Raw genomic sequence first — 17,485 nt, forward strand, 5'->3', positions numbered from 1 at the left:
TCCAGGTAGGAGGTGGGAGTGGGAGTGGCCTTGTGGTCTGTCTTAGAATTTCCAGACTGATCCAGAGTCTCCTTGTTTTTGACTCCACCTGTTTCATACTGCCCAAGGGCTGAACCTATCCATACAAGGTCCCAGATAAGGAACTCCTGGAGAACAGAGATCACAGGGAGCACAGACCCAGCATGATCACCTGAGATATACTCAGAGGGACAGGAATGAGGAGTGGGGCACCAGGACACCCTAGGTTGCTCAGTGATTTAGCCTGCAGATTGCTCTAAATGAGAGGATGTTAGACAAACTGAGCTTTCAGCCTGGTGAAGCCACTACATCCTTACAATGCTGCTCAGCGAATATTGGGCATGGAATTCCAAAATGTATCTCATGACCTTCACTCCCTCCTAAATATGTTCGCTGCCATCCCTACCCCTACCGTTTTTTGGCTACTCTGGCCAAACACCCAGGAGTCATTCCCTGACTCCTCCCACTCCACCCCTGCTTCCAAATAGGGACCTAATTCTGTTTATTATAGTTCCTAAATTTTTATAAAAAGTGTCCACTTCACTCCATCTTCATTCCGTCCCCCTATTCCAGGCCACTCACCTGGTTCTCTGTAACTCTCAGTCATTTGGTCCCCTGCTTCTTTTCCCATCTCCACCATTCAGGTTCCCACAATGTTGCCAGTAGGATATTTTAAAAATGCAAATCTGAGCAAGTCAACACTTCGCTTAGAACACTTTAATGGCTTCCCACTGCTTTCAGAACAAAGTTTCTACTCCTTACCATGGCCCAGAAGGCCCTGTGTAATCTATTCCTTCTCTGCCTATCTAACTTCATCTCATGCCATGCTCGCCCCAGCTCTCTGCGCTCCAACTACATTAACCTTCTCAAGGTTTTCCCCAATTCAGTCTTCCTTTTACTTGAGAGGATTTCCTTTCAATCCCCACCACTTCATCACAAATTTCCTTTAATTTCTGTTTTCAATGGGTATATTACTTCCTCTTAGAAGCCTTCTCTCTATGAATGCTCAGACTGATGAATGCTCAGACTGGGAAGATCTCTCTCTCTCTCTCTCTCTGTCTCTCTCTCTCTCTCTCTCTCTCACACACACACACACACACACACACACACTCTCAGTATCCCATATATCTCCTTCTTAGCATTTCTCAAAGTGGAGTGAGATGAATGTGCAATTAGTTGTGTATATACTGCCCCCATCTTCCCCAGCTTGAGCTTTCTGAGGATACTGACCATGGTTTTGCTCACTCCTGGGCCTGGAAGCACCAGTCAGGGCCTAGCATGAGCTTGGCCCCAAGCAGGAGCACTCTGACTCATCTAAGTCCTATTAGTTTACTAAACCAAGTGACTTCAACCCCTCTGTCTGCCATAGCTGTGAACCTGAGAAAAAGTTTCAATAAGTCAATTGTGAGCTACCTTCTCGACCTTAAATCTTATGCTCTATATCTACCCTACTTCAGGCCACCATTGTCTGCCTCAGCTACACTCCTACAACTGCCTTCTGACTGGTTTCCTGCGTACCTTTGGGTAGCTTTTTCTCCTTAGATTCTCTTTCACCCGCCTTAGACCCTGATCTGAAAAACTCCTCACTGTTCCCACTGGAGTCCCCTCTTTTGATGTCACTGCCATGCTTATGCCTATGCTATTTCTTCCACTGGAATGCCCTTTTCTGATATCTTAGCCTGTCTAAATTTTATTCAATCTTTAAGATATACTTTAACAGACACCCTCTGTATTTAGTCTTCTCTAATTCTCTCCTTCTCTTAGCTGAAAGAGTTCTTTCTCCTGTTCTGAACTTTGCTGGCACTTTACCAGTACTTCTTCATGGTTCTAGCTACTTTCTGCTTCCTATAAGATAGTTGTGAATGAACATGTCATCTCTATGACGACTACTTATCAAGACACTGGGAGCAAAATGCCATCTTTATAGCCCCCATGATGCCTTGCACAGTGCCTGCCACATCAAAGGGGTGCAATAGGCATCTGTGGAATGAATTTCTTCATCAACCCTCCTTCAGCCTCCTCCTCCTCCTCCTCCACTTAGCTGCCTACTCATATAAGCTGTATTAGTTTTCTAGGTCTGCCATAACAAAGTACCACAGACTGGGTGGTTGTAAGAGCAGAAATGTTTTGTGTCACAGACCTGGAGGCTAAAAGTTCAAGCTCATGGTGTCAGCAAGATTGGTTTCTTCAGGGAGGTATGAGGGAAGGATATGTCCCAGGCCTCTCTCCTTGACTTGTAGATGACTGTCTTCTCCTTATCTCCCTTCACGTCGTCTTCCCTATACATAATTCTGTTTCTGTGTCCAAATTTCCCCTTTTTAAAAAGACAGCCGTTGTATTTGGATTAAAACCTACCATCCTCATGACAAACAAACATTGTTCTTCAGGACCCAACCCTAATTAAATCCAACTCCAGTCAAGTGCTTACTGTGTGGGGGATACTGGACTAAGTGCAGCAGAAAAGAGTAAATATGGATTTCTCGGTATCTGAGAATCTAATGATGAAATTACAACATAATAGTACCTAGCATGATTGCTGGCATGTAGGGGGCATATGATACATGTTTAAAAAATAGGGTCCTGCTATGGAAGTCAAAGGCCCCAGTTTTAGACTGTGCATTTTATCACTTGTTTGCTGTGTAGCATTGGGGAAGCACTTCCAGCCTCTCAGCCTGTTTCCCTATCTGAGGACCTTAGGACCCTTCCAGTTCAAACATCACCTGGTAAGTCTTTGATGGGGAGAGAAATGACATCAAGACCTACATCAGTCAGAGTTACTCCTGTCCTGCCTTGCAGTGCTCCAGCTAACTTGTTTCTGAACTTGTGGCCCTATGCTGGGGCTTTACATTATTTGATGTTGACCTCTCTAGCTCAGGAGAGGTTGGGCTCATCAAAAATGGCTGTCAGTAAGCGTCTCTGGGGAATGTAGACTCTGGGAGTTCCTTGAAGGCAGTTACCGTACCATGACTTCTATTTTAAAAATATGTATCTATTGTGGAAATTTTCAAGCATACACAAAACTAAAGAGAAATGTACAATTAACTACCCCATACCCATTATTCAGCTGCAACAATCATCAACTCAAGGGCATTCTTGGTTCTTCTATATCCCTACCCATTCCCTTTAAGTTCAACCATCATGTCATTTCATCTATAAATGCTCTAGTATATATCTCTAAATGGTAAGGTAATTTTAACACAGTAACTATATCACATCTAAAAAATTAACAGCAATTCCATAATGACTAAATATCCACTCCCTCTTGTTTCATAAATGTGTTCTTGCATTTGGTATGTTTGATTCAGGATCCAAACAAGGTACACACATTACATTTGGTTCATGTATATTTCAAATCTCTTTCAATCGTTAAGTTTGCCCTCCTTCTTTTGTTTCCTTGAAATTTGTGTGTTGAAGAAACAGGAGAGCATAACATATTTGTCTCTGTATCCCTGGTGCCTAGTGCAGTGGCTAGGAAATAATCAGAACTTAATGTTAGGTGAATGGATGATTAAGTTAGTGAGTCAGTGAGTTAAGGACCACAGCCTGGTCATCCTGGCACAGTGTTTGAATGGGCTCTGTGATTTCAGACATAGACAGCTCTCAGCTGTCTTTGCTTGTTGTCCATACTGGGAAGAGTCTCTCTCCATTGATTCCTCAGTCTCCTGGTCTGCAAAGGGGAGTTACTGATACCTGGCTCCTGCTCCAGTTCCTGGGGAGATTGTGACAAAGGCTTGGATTTTAAAAATAAAACCTAAAACAGCTTTGAGCAATTGGTGCTATAAATACCAGAGGAGGAATTCTATTATTAAATGTCCTTTTGTTCATCGGAGCTTTCAGCAGAGTGGTAAGGTTGCTAAGTAGAGCCCCTTTCCTTTGTCCTTTCCATACTGCTTCCATGAATGTGGTGACTGCAACAGATACAGTCAGGAGCATGCCCTGGGGTGGGGAGCCCTGGGGCAGGGAGTCCTGGGCTCCCTTTAGACAAGTCTGCCCAGCTCTGGCCGGAGAAGCCCTGCAATATCCTATTCCATCCCGGCAAAAATAGAATAGCCAGGAGAATGCAAGGACTGAGACAACTGTTCCTGTTTTGAAAAGCATCGGAAGGATGTGGCTACAGGTGGGGGTGAATGTGTGCCCCTAAGAGCCAAGCCCAGCCAGGAAGCTGCAGGGCCTGCATGGTGGGGAGCTGAGATTTGGGCTGGATTCCTGACAGCACCTGTGACCCCAGCATCTGGCCATGTCACTGGTAACAATGGAGAACTTCTTGCCTGGAAATTCCGCATGTGTTTATGAGTCCATTAGTTTTCATTCCAAACAAAGAAGATCAGAGAAGCTCTGATGAAAGGCCAGGATCTGCTACAGAGAAGCTAATGGCCAGTTAGGTCAGGTTTCAGCTTTCCCTGGTTTGGAGAAAATACCATTGTGAAGCCAGTAGCCATGTGGTGTAGCTCTGATCCACACAAGCAGCCAGGAAATACTTCCCTTTGGGGCATCTTTCCTCTCACCTGCACTCCCACAGGGGCTCTGCGGGAGGCTGTATTCAATATTTTCCTCCTCCTTAACCTTTCTCCCTCTCCCCACAACACATTTTCCACTTGAAACCAGTTCATGGAAACCAGTACCTCTGGTCTATAACATATTGGGCATGCACGCAGAGTCTGTGCCATGAAATTACAAAAATGACAACAGAACTTAGGAGTTTGCAAAATGAGCAAATCACTAGGAATTTTTAAAGTAAATTTGAAAGTAATGAGGACCTAGTAGTCCCCATATGTGTAGTGGGAAGTTTGAAACTTTCAGCCTTTTCTGAGCTTTCTGTGTACCCAAAAGAGAAGCTTATTTTGGAAGTAGAATAACTATGATTTTTTTCCTCATCAACTCAAAAAGTGGTTGAACTGATTTAGCTCAAACTATAAAAAGACAAAAAACCAAATGCGCCCTGGGACAAGATTTCTGTGTGGAATAGAATGGAAGTAACTAGAGGGGTAAGGCCAGGAAAATAGAGTGCCTTAAAATCATATTCCTTCAGCTGATCTTTCAGATGTCCATTAGAGAGTCTTGAGGCTCAGTTTGGGGTGTGAGGTTCTGAGTAAAATTGTGAACTAATTCAAAATTAAACCATCTTTTTAAATAAGAGGCTACTAGAAGTTTCTCGGAATCTGAAATTATTTTTCTAAACATTTTCATTTGATTTTACATAAAGCTACCAGCACAGCCAAGATTTTCATATCTGTTTAACAAATAGAATTAACTATGTATTGACCAATTAAGGAGGGAAGTAGTGTAGAATTTTTTAGAGCACGAACTTTGGAGACAGACAGAGCTATGTTTATACCCCAGCACTTCTTCTTGATAGGTCTTGAACTTGATGTCGAGCCTCTGCTGTTGCTTCTGTGAAACTGAGATAAATTTATCACAGAAGGTTATGGTAACAACTAAAGAAAATGATGAAAACGAAATACTTAGAATAGTGCTGACATAAAATGAACACCCCTAAGATAGTGGTTATAGTAACAGTAGTAGTATTTATAAAATTGGGAGTGCTAAATGATTTATCTTCATGCGCTTCTCTACCGACTCATCTAAATCAGTGTTTTCCAAAAAAGTAGAATTTTATGGTGACCAAGAGTAAAAAAAATACATTTTATGCAGCGATTGAGTACACATATACATAGAAGAAACGAAAGTTTTACAGAACATACTATGTGGAATACACTCCATTGCATATAGTAACGGTGAGTATTTTCTGTGAAACTTTTAAAAATAATTTTATACATTTTATTTTTGTTTTCATTTTTTAATGCTGATGATGGCCCACTAGATAGATTTCATTACTGTCTAATGGGTCATAGCCCAGGGTTGGTAAAATACTTACCTAGATGAAGCCAGGGAAAGAAATTGGCACCCTCAGGAGCCCAGAGAACTGCCTCTTCTGAGTTAACACTTCTTGCCAAAGTTCAAAGCCAAAATCAATCTTCCTGGAATTTTTTTCCCCATTAAAACTCCCTCTTAGAATAACAAATGACAGCTGGAAAGTGACTAGACACTAGTCCTCCTTATACTTTCACCTCTGGCCTGGCTCGTGGATGATGACATTCTTTTCTAGACCCTTCTGGCAAGTCTGTCCAAGATCTGGATTTGGCCTGTAGAATCTGATATGTGTGTGTGTGTGTGTGTATACGCGTTTGTGTGTGTGTGTGTGTGTATGTGTGTGTGTGTATTTAGGAATTGAGGGGAAAAACGGAAAGGTCTGCCAGTTTCTCGATTTTTTCCCTCTCATGTCATCTACCTGTCAAGTTTCCGCCAGATTAGAGGGGAATCCCCACTCCCCTGTATAGTGACACTTTCCTTTCCAAAGGATCCTACTGCTCTGGAGATGTCTGAGACAGTGAGAAAGAGCCAAAGCGCCAACAGCCATGAGCTCTTTGCTCCACGTCCCTGATTTGGTCCCTTCGCCTTGACAGAGCCTTGGTCCAGTAAGATGATCTGACCACAGCTGGTCTCCTACACTTAGAACAAGTTGGAAGCAAGAGAACTTGGGGAAGGAATTCAGTTTCACTAAAAATAGCTGCAATATAGACCCAGTGACTTACCACTCCTCAGAACAGTCTGATATGAACTGCATAGGGTCCGCTGGCCCCTGTAATCACTCTGGACTATTTGCTTTTCCAGCCTGGAGCCCTTGAAGCCAGGAGGGGATTAAGGTGTTGGGGGTGCTTTGGCTCAGATGCAGACTATTGCAAACTGCAGAAACGCACAGTGACGACATGACCAAGAAGCTTCCTACCCCTGGCCTGGGAGCAAGTGACTGTGGGCACTAATAACAACAGGGCCTTTTAAGATTTTGGTCCATGGTGGAATCTTGCTTGTTTCTCACCACCAGGCCCATTGCGTCTCCACTTCTAAGGTAGGTGAAACCAAACTCATTGGGGAAAATGCTATGGGAATTGGTATCCTCTTAGGTAACCCAGGCCCAGGTTTCCTTGGCCTAGGGTGGGGAGACAAATGTCTGGGCAGGACATAGCCTCCAAATAAAAATACAACTCCATGCTCCCAACACACTGATCAAGGCACAGTAATGTTTGGGAATTAATTCCTTTCCTTGTACCCTCTCACCCAAAAGCTAAGGAACTAACTAGCAAGAAAGCACCTCAATGTTAAATTTAACCCTTTATCAACTACTCTACCTGAAACTGCTCTATTCTAGGTGCCTTGTCCTTCCTGACTCATTACTGTGTGAATGTGAATTTGGGTCAGAGCACTGGTTATCTGTGTTTTGCTTGTCTGCTGTGCAGCCGTGGAGAGTAATATAAAGCTGCACAGGGCAGGTATTCTTATAGTTCAGGCAGACCTTGTGAAAGAGAGATTCCAACCCAGGTGCACAAAAGACTTGCTTGGATTCCATTTCCTTCCTGAAATATTGCTGTCAGAACTCATCTCTGATTTCTAGCCTGTTTATAGCAATGGGCATTAGGGAAGGAGCTGGAATTGAAGGGGAGCTAGAAAGTTCTGGGGGTGAGGTTAGACACCCTCTGAGAGGAAAAGAAGCAAGCTTGGCTGTGGGAAGGTTAAACACTAGCAATTTCTTGCTCAACGATGACTTTTGAGCATTTGCTAAGCAAATTACTATGCCAACATTCCAACTAGCCAAACCGACGTGTTTTCATGAAAACGAAGAGACACTTTAGTAACAGATATGCTTTATTTAAAGGAAAATGATAATCTTAAAATATCACATGGCTTTAGGAAACAAACCTTCAGCCTCAGAATCATCTGTGTCTGTGCATTTTTTAGAAAGATGAATTAGGCCGGTCACGGTGGCTCATGCCTGTAATCCCAGCACTTTGGGAGGCCGAGGTGGGTGGATCACGAGGTCAGGAGATCAAGACCATCCTGGCTAACACGGTGAAACCCGTCTCTACTAAAATACAAAAAAATTAGCCGGGCGTGGTGGCGGGCGCCTGTAGTCCCAGCTACTCGGGAGGCTGAGGCAGGAGAATGGCTTGAACCCTGGAGGCGGAGCGTGCAGTGAGCCAGGATGGTGCCACTGCACTCCAGCCTGGGCAACAGAGTGAGACTCCATCTCAAAAAAAAAAAAAAAAAAAAAGGAAAGATGAATTAGACTGATCCTTGAACTTTGTATCCCCTGCCCACTTTTTTCCTTTTGCCCATCTTCAAGGTAGATAGTGTGCAAATAACAAACTTAAAATCTTAAAGCTAGAAGAAATCTTGGAAGTCATATAGTCTAATCCTTATTGGAGCTTGAGTTGAGATGAGTGACCATCTGGTTTCCACCTATATTGGTGTCTCAATTTCCCCTGCAACCTCAAAAGGGCTACATGGTAGATAAGTCCATTTTGAAGCCATGCTGTATCAGCATCACATCCTGCTAGCACTATCTCTTTTCCAATATTACCTTATGGCCATTCATTTTGCATAAATCTAGAGGAAACTCAAATATTTTGAATTATTTTTCCCATGTTCTATTTGTACAACCATATATCATCACTAATACCAGAAATTCGAAGGTACTGTCACATGTTATGGAAAGTTGTCAGGGGTTTTACATTTAAATGGGGTGTTTTATTTAATATAAACACTCCAAATAAAGTGATTTCTTTTTCTTCTGCTGAACAAGGAGATTTGCAGGAGGTTGCCTCTTAATAGTCTACTTGCCTATTACTTTGAATAGTGACTCCACTAATAAAATTTCTACATACAAACAACTTTTTAGGAATGCATTTGCCAGTAAAGGAGTGGTTCCCAAACTCCATTTCATGAACCAATGCCAGGCTGGCTACCCAGGAATCACCTGACAAGGTTGTTTAAAGATGTCATTTCTGATCCATATCCCCAGAAATTCTGATTCAGAAAGTCTGGGGTGGAGCTCCAGAAGCTAGACTTAGCAAGCAATCATTCTGAGGCATGGCTAGGTTTTGGGAAGCACTGTGAAAGTCTAGGCCCTCATATTTTTGTTTTGTCTCATATCTCTTAATTTTTTTTTCCCTTTGGGATAAAGTTTAAATTCTTTAACTCAGCATCCCCCAGGCCCTCCATGATCTAGCCCTAACCTACCTTTCAAATCTTATTTCTCATTATTCTTCTTCCCCACTTCCAACACTCATGATAGAATTGAACTAGCCGCTGTGTTCCATTTTGCTTTTATGCCTGGAAACTACTCATGCTATTGCCTTTGACTATGTGTCCTTCCCCACTTCTCTGCACACCCAAATCTACCCCATTTCTCATGGTCTATACTATAGTGTGCATAAGATTGATGTGGAAGACTCCTTTAAAATGCCACCTCCTGGGTCTTATTTCTGGAGTTTCTGATTCAGTAGATCTGGAGCTCTTAAGAACCTCAGAGAATCTGATGCTGACCACACATTCAGAAACACTGCATTTAGCTCAAATGCCATCTCTTTACAAAACCATTTCTGGAAATGTTTGCCCTTTCCTAGTACGACTCTTAAGAGTATTTTGTTTGTAGCTCTATGATTTAACACTTTACTCTTTACCTTATATTTGATTTATTCATATATGTCATCATTTTCCTCACTCAATGCATATTTATTGACTATTAAAAGCATATCTTTCCTTCAAGAACTTAAACTCTTTGAGAGATTTTAAGAGTCCTTTAAGAAGGACACTGCTTATTTATCGCTGTAAACTTAGGCATGAATCTGGTCCGTGTCAATGGAGGGTGGTAAAGTTTAAATCTCTTTGCTGTAGATGGGAGGGAGGATAGAACTTGTCCCAAGATGAAACTTTATTTTCCTAAGAAGATGTGTACATGAGGCAGGTCTTTTCCCTGTCTCCATGTCCCAGATCTGAGATTTATGCACAAGAGTGGGATCTCAGAAGCCTTCTGCGGTTGGGCAGTCTCAGAGCACAGTGATGACTGGATTCCAGGGAGTCTCTTGGCTTAGATAGGAAGGGAAGCACCTGGCACTTCTAAATACAGTAGCGCTGCCATATGCAGATCCTTCCCGCCATAAGGAAGGGATCAGCACAGTATCAAGGGGTACCAAGCAGGGGCAAGAGATATTTGGTGATAAGGATCTGGATGGACTTCCCTTGGGACAGGCTTCCCTTCTTTGTCTCACCTGAAGCAGCAATTGCAACTTCTTTGAAATAGTTTTTGAAATGCTGAGGCTCCTTAATTATTTTTAATATACTTTACATATATATAATAATCCATACTACCAGCTGAGTATTATATTTCCATATTGCCAGTGTCATATAATTATATAAAACATGTATACATGTATATATACACATATGCCCATGCCTGTCTTTTACTATAGATTATTTTACAGAAATTATGTCATGTTACTCACACCTTTTTGTATCTTACTCTTCTTGCCTTTTACTAGTTATGTGGCCTTAGATTCTTTGAGCTTCAGTTTCCTCACGAGAAAATGAGGATTATAATAGAACCTATCTCATAGAGTTGTTGTGAGCAGTCAACTAGTTAAAATACATAAAGCACTTAAAAGAATACCATGTATGAATGTTTGCTATTATCATCGTTACTATTACTCCCATTCAATAAAACCTACAAATCAACGGCAGTCTCACTACATTCTTTTTAATGGCTGCAAAGCATTCTGTGATATAGATGGAAATTCATTTATTCAACCATTGCACTTTTAGTGGACATTCACTTTATTTCCAATTTATATTTTACCACTAAAGAGCAACATAGCAATAAATACCTTTATATATATACCCTTACATGCTGTTGGTTTTTTTCAGTCTGAAACAGGTTCCTAGGAATGAAATAGCTGGGTTGAAGGGTATACGCATATTGTTTTTAATTTCATCAGATGTTGACTTATTGCTTTTTAAAAAGCATATAACATATTTACAAGTCTACTCGTAATTTATGAGAGTACAAATTTCCCCTTGCAATCCCACCAACAGTTTATCTTACTGCTCTTTTTAAATTTTGTAAGTCTTATGGATAAAAAGAAGTCATCTCATTGTTACATTAACTTAAGTTTCTCTGTTTACTTATGAGTCTGACTTTTGAAAAAATCATTGGCCATTTGAATTTGCTTCTCTATGAAGTGGTTCTTCCTACCATTTGCCTGTTTTTTGAATGGGTTGTTTCTCTTTGTCAGTTGTTAAGAGGTTCTTGTATATTATAGCTATAAGCCCCTCATCTGTTCTCTGGGTGCAACTATGTTTCCAATTCCTTGTTTACCTATTGATTTAATTATTATGTCTTCTGCCAAAATTTTGAAGAATTGTATATAGTCAAATATCTTAAGGTCTCTCCGTTTCTAGATTGTGCATGTTGTTCCCTAGATTTTCTTGTAGGACTTTTACTATTTTTACATTAAAATATGTATTTATCTGGAAACTATATTGCTTTTAGGTGTAAAATAGAGGTTCAACTTGATATTAAGTTAATAGCCAGTTGCATCCACACTGTTCACTAGCAATCCGTCTCTTCCCCACTGAAATGAAACATCACCTTTGTCATGTATTAAATGCTTAAATATGCTTTTCAATTCTACATTATCTATTTTGTTCCTTTGATCTGATCATCTATTACTCCCAAGCCACTACCATGTTTTGATTTAATTACAATGACTTTAGAGTATATTCTCATATCTGGTTAAGATATTTCTCTCTCATTATTATTATTTTTCATGACTTTTCTGGGGTATTTATTCTTTTATATAAGTATTAAGATTATATTATATAAATGCCCTCATTTTTTCCCCTAAAAAAACCACACTGAGAATTTTCAATTGGAATTTAAAAAATAATATTGACTGGGAGAACTGAGGTCTTATGATATAAAATTTTGTTATTCATTCATTCATTCCTTATTTTCAGATTTTGTTTTACATCCTTCAGTAAGGTAGAGCAATTTTCTTGACGCTGGTCTGATGCTTTTCTTGTTAAATTCAGTGCAGTGTATTACATAGGTTATTTTCATTATTGTGAATATAATGTTTCTCATTTCTATTTCTTGGTGTTTGTTGTCTGAATAGAGATACACTATTTGTTTTACAGTAACCTTGTATTCCTTTATGGTACCACATTCTTTGAATAAATCTCATCGATTTTACTAGAGTGTTTGGTTTTCTAGCTATACAAATATACCATTAGCAGACAAAGAAATAGATATCATTTCTGATGTTTATATTCATTTATTTTTTGGTCTTTTTATTGACTAGACCATCCAAGGCAATGTTGAGTAATAAACAAAGATAAGAGGCATTCTTGTCTTGTTCTGAATCTTATTTGAACAGGTCAGTGCGTTGCCATTTGGGATTATATTTCACATCCGTTTTTGTTAAACAATCTGTACTATTTTAAAAGGTTTTATTCTAATCTTATTTAACTTAGAAATTTATTAGGAAGGTAGCTGAATTTTATCAATTGACTTTTAAGCCTTTCTTGATATCATCACTCATATGGTTTTCCTCTTTAAGGTATTGACGTAATTAATTATGTTGATAGATTTACCGATACTGAAACTCCTTTGCATTTCCAAATTCAATTATGTATGTCAGTTAGTAATTTGTTTGAAACAAACCAGTCAAAATCTCAGTGGCTTTAAAAACAACAATCATTTGTTACTGCTTATGTGTCTTCAGGTTAGCTGGGGTCTGGCTGATCCAGTTTGGGTTGAGCCGAGTGGCTCTGATTGTCACTGTAGGTCTGTTGGGGCTGCTTTACTTCAGGTTGTAGTGGCAAGTGCAGCTCTGCCCTAAGTAACTCTTACCCTCCTGACAAGGCAAGCAGGCTAGCCAGGCAAGTAGGCTAGCCAGCCTAGTCTCCAGGTGACTGCAGAGACACAGGAGGGAAGGAGAAAATGCACCAAGTTTCCTAACGCCTAGGCTGGGAAGTGGCATATTTCCATCTCATTTTATTTGCCATAGCAAGTCAGTTGACTGATTTCAAAGTTAAGGAGCAGGGAAATGTACACCATGTAAAAATACCTGGGCACAGGGAGGAGTGAAGAACTGGAACCTATACTGTAATCCACCACACTCTAGTTGATTATAATTATACTTTATTGAAAGATTGCTGGATTGTATTTGCTAATGTTTTATTCAGAATGTCAGCATTTACACCCAGGAATTAGTGCCTAAAGATTTCTTTTTTGAGTTCTTCCTTCTAGGTTTGGCTATTAAATTTAGGTTGGCTTTATAAAAAAGAATTAAGGGGTTTACTTTATTTTTTATGGTCCATAAGAGTTTAAATGACAGTAAAATTACTTGTTTTAAAAGAAAAGAGTTGACCTGAAACAAATGATTCTCTCTGCTATGATGACTGTTTCAGTGGTAGATGTTTACTCATGATTTAATTCTTTTATTTGATAACTGACCTATTCAATTTTTATACTTCTTGTGGGGTTAATTTGGCTTTCTAAAAAAAAAAATCTTCCTTTTTCTCTAGGTTTTCAAATGTGTTGTTATAGAGTTTAGTGTAGTTTCTTTTATAATTATTTAAAATTTTCTCCTCTGTGGTTGTGTCTGTTTTTTCATTTCAAGTCCTGTAAATATTTATTCCTTTTTTCTTAATTACACTTGCAAGATGATTATCTGTTTTATTTCTCAAAGAACAATTTTTGGCTATTTCATTAATTACAGCTTTTATGTTATCAAAGCCTTTCCTAGTTCTTTTTAGTTTAATTTGTGGTTCTTTTCCAAATATTTTAAGATGAATTTTAAGCTCATTTACCTTCTCATCTTTGTTTATTAATACTGAAAACATTTAAGAATAGAATTTTTTCTCAGTCATAAGTGGGAGTTGAACAATGAGAACACATGGACACAGAGAGGGGAACATCACACACTGGGGCCTGTCGGTGGTGTGGGGAAAGGGGAGGGAAAGCATTAGGATAAATACCTAATGTATGCAGGGCTTACAACCTAGATGACGTGTTGATAGGTGCAGCAAACCACCCTGGCACATGTATACCTATGTGACAAACCTGCACATTCTACGCATGTATCCCAGAACTTAAAGTAAAAATAAATAAATAAATAAAAGAATATAATTTTTTTCTGAGTACAACATTCTTGGTGTCACATAGGTTTTGGAATAAAATGTTCTTTTTAATAGCTGTTTACATAGTTTATAATTTCACTTTTGATTCAATGGTGTTCTAGGAGTATATTTTGTAATTTCCTCTTTTTATTTTCTATTTTATTTTAGGTTCAGTGAGTATATGTGCAGGTTTGTTCCATGGGTAAATTGCATGTCACTGAGGCTTGTTGTAAGAATGATTCTGCTACCAAGGCAGTGAACATAGTATCTGACAGGTACAGCCTCCCAACTCATGTTCCCATCTTTGTGTCCACGTGTATTTAATGTTTAGCTCCCACTTATAAGTCAGAACCTGCGGTATTTGGTTTTCTGTTTCTGCATTAGTTCACTTAGGATAATGGCCTCCGGCTGCATCCATGTTGTTGCAAAGAACATGATTTCATTATTTTTTATGGGGATATTGTATTCCATAGTGTATAGGTACCACATTTTCTTTATATAGTCTGCTGTTGATGGACATTTAGGTTGATTTCACGTCTTTGCTATTGTGAACAAAGCTGCAATGAACATACAAGAGCATGTGTCTTTTTAGTAGACCGATTCATTTTCCTTTGGGTATATACTCCAAAACAGTTACTTTTGCATATTTTTAAATCATTCATTTAAATTGTATAGTTGTTATGCTCAGAAAAGCTCTTTTCCATTGTCTTTAACAAAAAAAAAAAAAAAAAATCACAGGTTTTCCTATATTTCTTCTCTTTTCTCCTTCTAGGAGACTTATTATTTTTCAGGATCTATCCTCCAAGGTTCTTATGTTTCTCCTCATCATTTCATTGTCTTTATATTTTTGACTTTGTGCTTTGTGATTCTTCTTCCACTTTATCTTACAGGCCACTGTTTTGGGTCTCAGCCATAATCCTGTTCTTAATTGCATCTACTGAACTGTTTATTTGGGAAATCACATTGTTGTTTGCAGTTCTAGAAAGTCATTTTTATGCTGTGCGTGTATCTCCTTATATGCTCCTATTTTGTTATTGTTATTGGTAGTGATGGTTTTCAAGTTGTCGCTTGTCTCTCCTCCCATCAGTTTAATTTTTTTAGGTATACATTGCTCAATTTACCTCTCTGACTGGTGATTGCTGAACCCGCAGAAATGGTTACAAAGCATTTTGTTGTCAGCACATTGAGGTCAGCTCATATTAGAAGGGGAGCTCCCCAAGGGGGAGTAAACCATGGAGTAGTGGGAAACTAGTACCTGGAGAAAGCTGCTGCCTTCCCAGGTCTACAGGGACCCTGTCTGTTCCTTTAGTTCATTCCTTCTTGGCCTCTTGAAGGTTTAGGAGACCAGGAACACAAGTATAATGTTGTTTTCCCAGTCTCCTAGTCTCTTTGTGCTGGCCCTTTCTAGTGCTGGATCCAGGCTTTGCTCAAGGGGCAAAGCCTGACAACTCTTATTTCTGTTGAGTCTTTCCACAATGTCTAGGACCCCCACTCATATCCAGCTCTTCTCCTTAGGCTTCAGTAGCCATTAGGTTGAGGAGAAGCAGGTAGCCTGGCACTGACAATGGGAAACAACACATGCTTAGGTTGATATCTTCCCAGAGCCTTCTGTTTGGCTTCTAAAGAAGAAGAAAAAAGGCCTTTGTATGGACTTCAGTTACATTATTTCCTAGGGAGTCACTTTATAATAACACAGAACTAGTGGTGAAATTCAGGGTGGGTACCTGCATCAGTTTGGGTACAGTCATGAAAATAGAGCCACTGAAATGTTACAATGATGAGGAATTTAATATATTTTAGAAACTGGGTTCATAAAAAGTAGGAGGAGCTAGGAGAGTGAAAGTCTGGGAGATTCATGCTGGAGGATCAGACAAATATCTCTAATGACTTTAACTTGAAACACTGGAGGAGGTGAGGAGACCAAAGCTCACAAGAATTCTGAGAAGTCGCCAGGTCTAGTTACATAAGGCTGATAGGAAGTGGGACTTCATAGAGAGATCTGTGAAGCCACACTGTCTGACTGTCACAGCCTCCTGAGAACAATGACTTCTGCTTCACTCCCACATTCCAAGTCTTGAGTGAGTTTCTCTCAGTGGCAAACTCTAACCTGGAACCACACAAGGAAGGAGCTTCTGAAAACCTACTTCCCAGCCTTAACCAGAAGTGGTCGCTGAGTTGACATCAGGCAATCCAGCACAGTACCCCAGAAGAAAGAACAAAGACTAGCAGTGTAGGATTATGAGTGTGGCTAAGGAAGCCTCTGGAGCGGATTCCTCTGTCCTTAGTCACAGTGCCATAGCTTTCTTGATTAGTGTGCCTTGATGTGGTTTGCAGAAATGTCCTCTTCACTACCAAAAAAGACAAAGCATCACTCACTATCCATGGATTCTTTCAGAATCCTCTGGTCCATGCCAACTGTAGCCTTCTTGACAATGTCAGCATCTGATAGGCAAAAAGTATTGGATTTTGCAACAGAATAACCTGGGTTCAAATACTGCTAGTGCTATTACATAGATATGGGAACCTAAGCTGGTAAATTACCCTTTCCAAGCTCTTTTCATTACTTGTAAATCAAGGGTGACACCATGTAATACTGAGAAAAGGTACAAGGATGAAATGACAGTTTATATAAAGCACCATATATTAATTTCCTCCCTTATTTTGGGTCATTAGTCTTGCTGCCTTGACAGTGCTTCTGGTGCATGCCTAAAGCAAAGGAAAATGATGCTGTCGTTTCTTTTCTTTTATAGTAAGTGGGGACCCTCCAAGGAGATTCTCTTTTGCTGTCCTAGCAACAGTAAGGCAAACTTCCTATTATTGATCTGAGTTGCCTCCCCAAAGTAGACAACAGTGAATCCTTACCTTGCAGGCTGGGCAATGTAGGGAGGGAAAAGGCCTTATAGAATACAGTGGAATAAATAGAGAAAAAAAAATGTAATAAGAAACAATCATGCAAGATCCTCATATTGGGAGAGGGGATGAGAACATGGAAAGGGAAGTAGCAGCAGAGACTGCACTGAGAGAAGTAAAATGGGGAAGAATAAAGAATCCCACACGTGGGATACTGACAAGAGTACATGACTAGGGAGGTCTCTTAGAGAAGACCGCAGTTAGCTACAGTATGGCAGGTACAGTTATGACAACAGTGTAATGGGTAAAGTCACTTCAGCCATGTGCCAGACACATCCCTTCTGCACCATGTAAAATCATACCAAGTAGGTTACAGTTTCAAGTGAAGGAAAGTATAGGTCTAAGTGTCTTATCATTAGAAACCCAGCTTGTTATTTCTTGACCATCTGTAAGTCACTTCTCTTTCTCTAAAATGTAACAGTTGTATACAGTACTAGCTGTGTATAAGGGCTCTTCACATGTCCCAACCCCTGGCACTCCAAAGAAGACTCCAAGAAGCTACCCAAGAAGACAAAGGATCAGAAGCAGAAGGCCTGGCAAG

This window comes from Chlorocebus sabaeus, chromosome X (assembly GCF_047675955.1).
Source record: "Chlorocebus sabaeus isolate Y175 chromosome X, mChlSab1.0.hap1, whole genome shotgun sequence".
Classification (NCBI taxonomy): domain Eukaryota; kingdom Metazoa; phylum Chordata; class Mammalia; order Primates; family Cercopithecidae; genus Chlorocebus; species Chlorocebus sabaeus.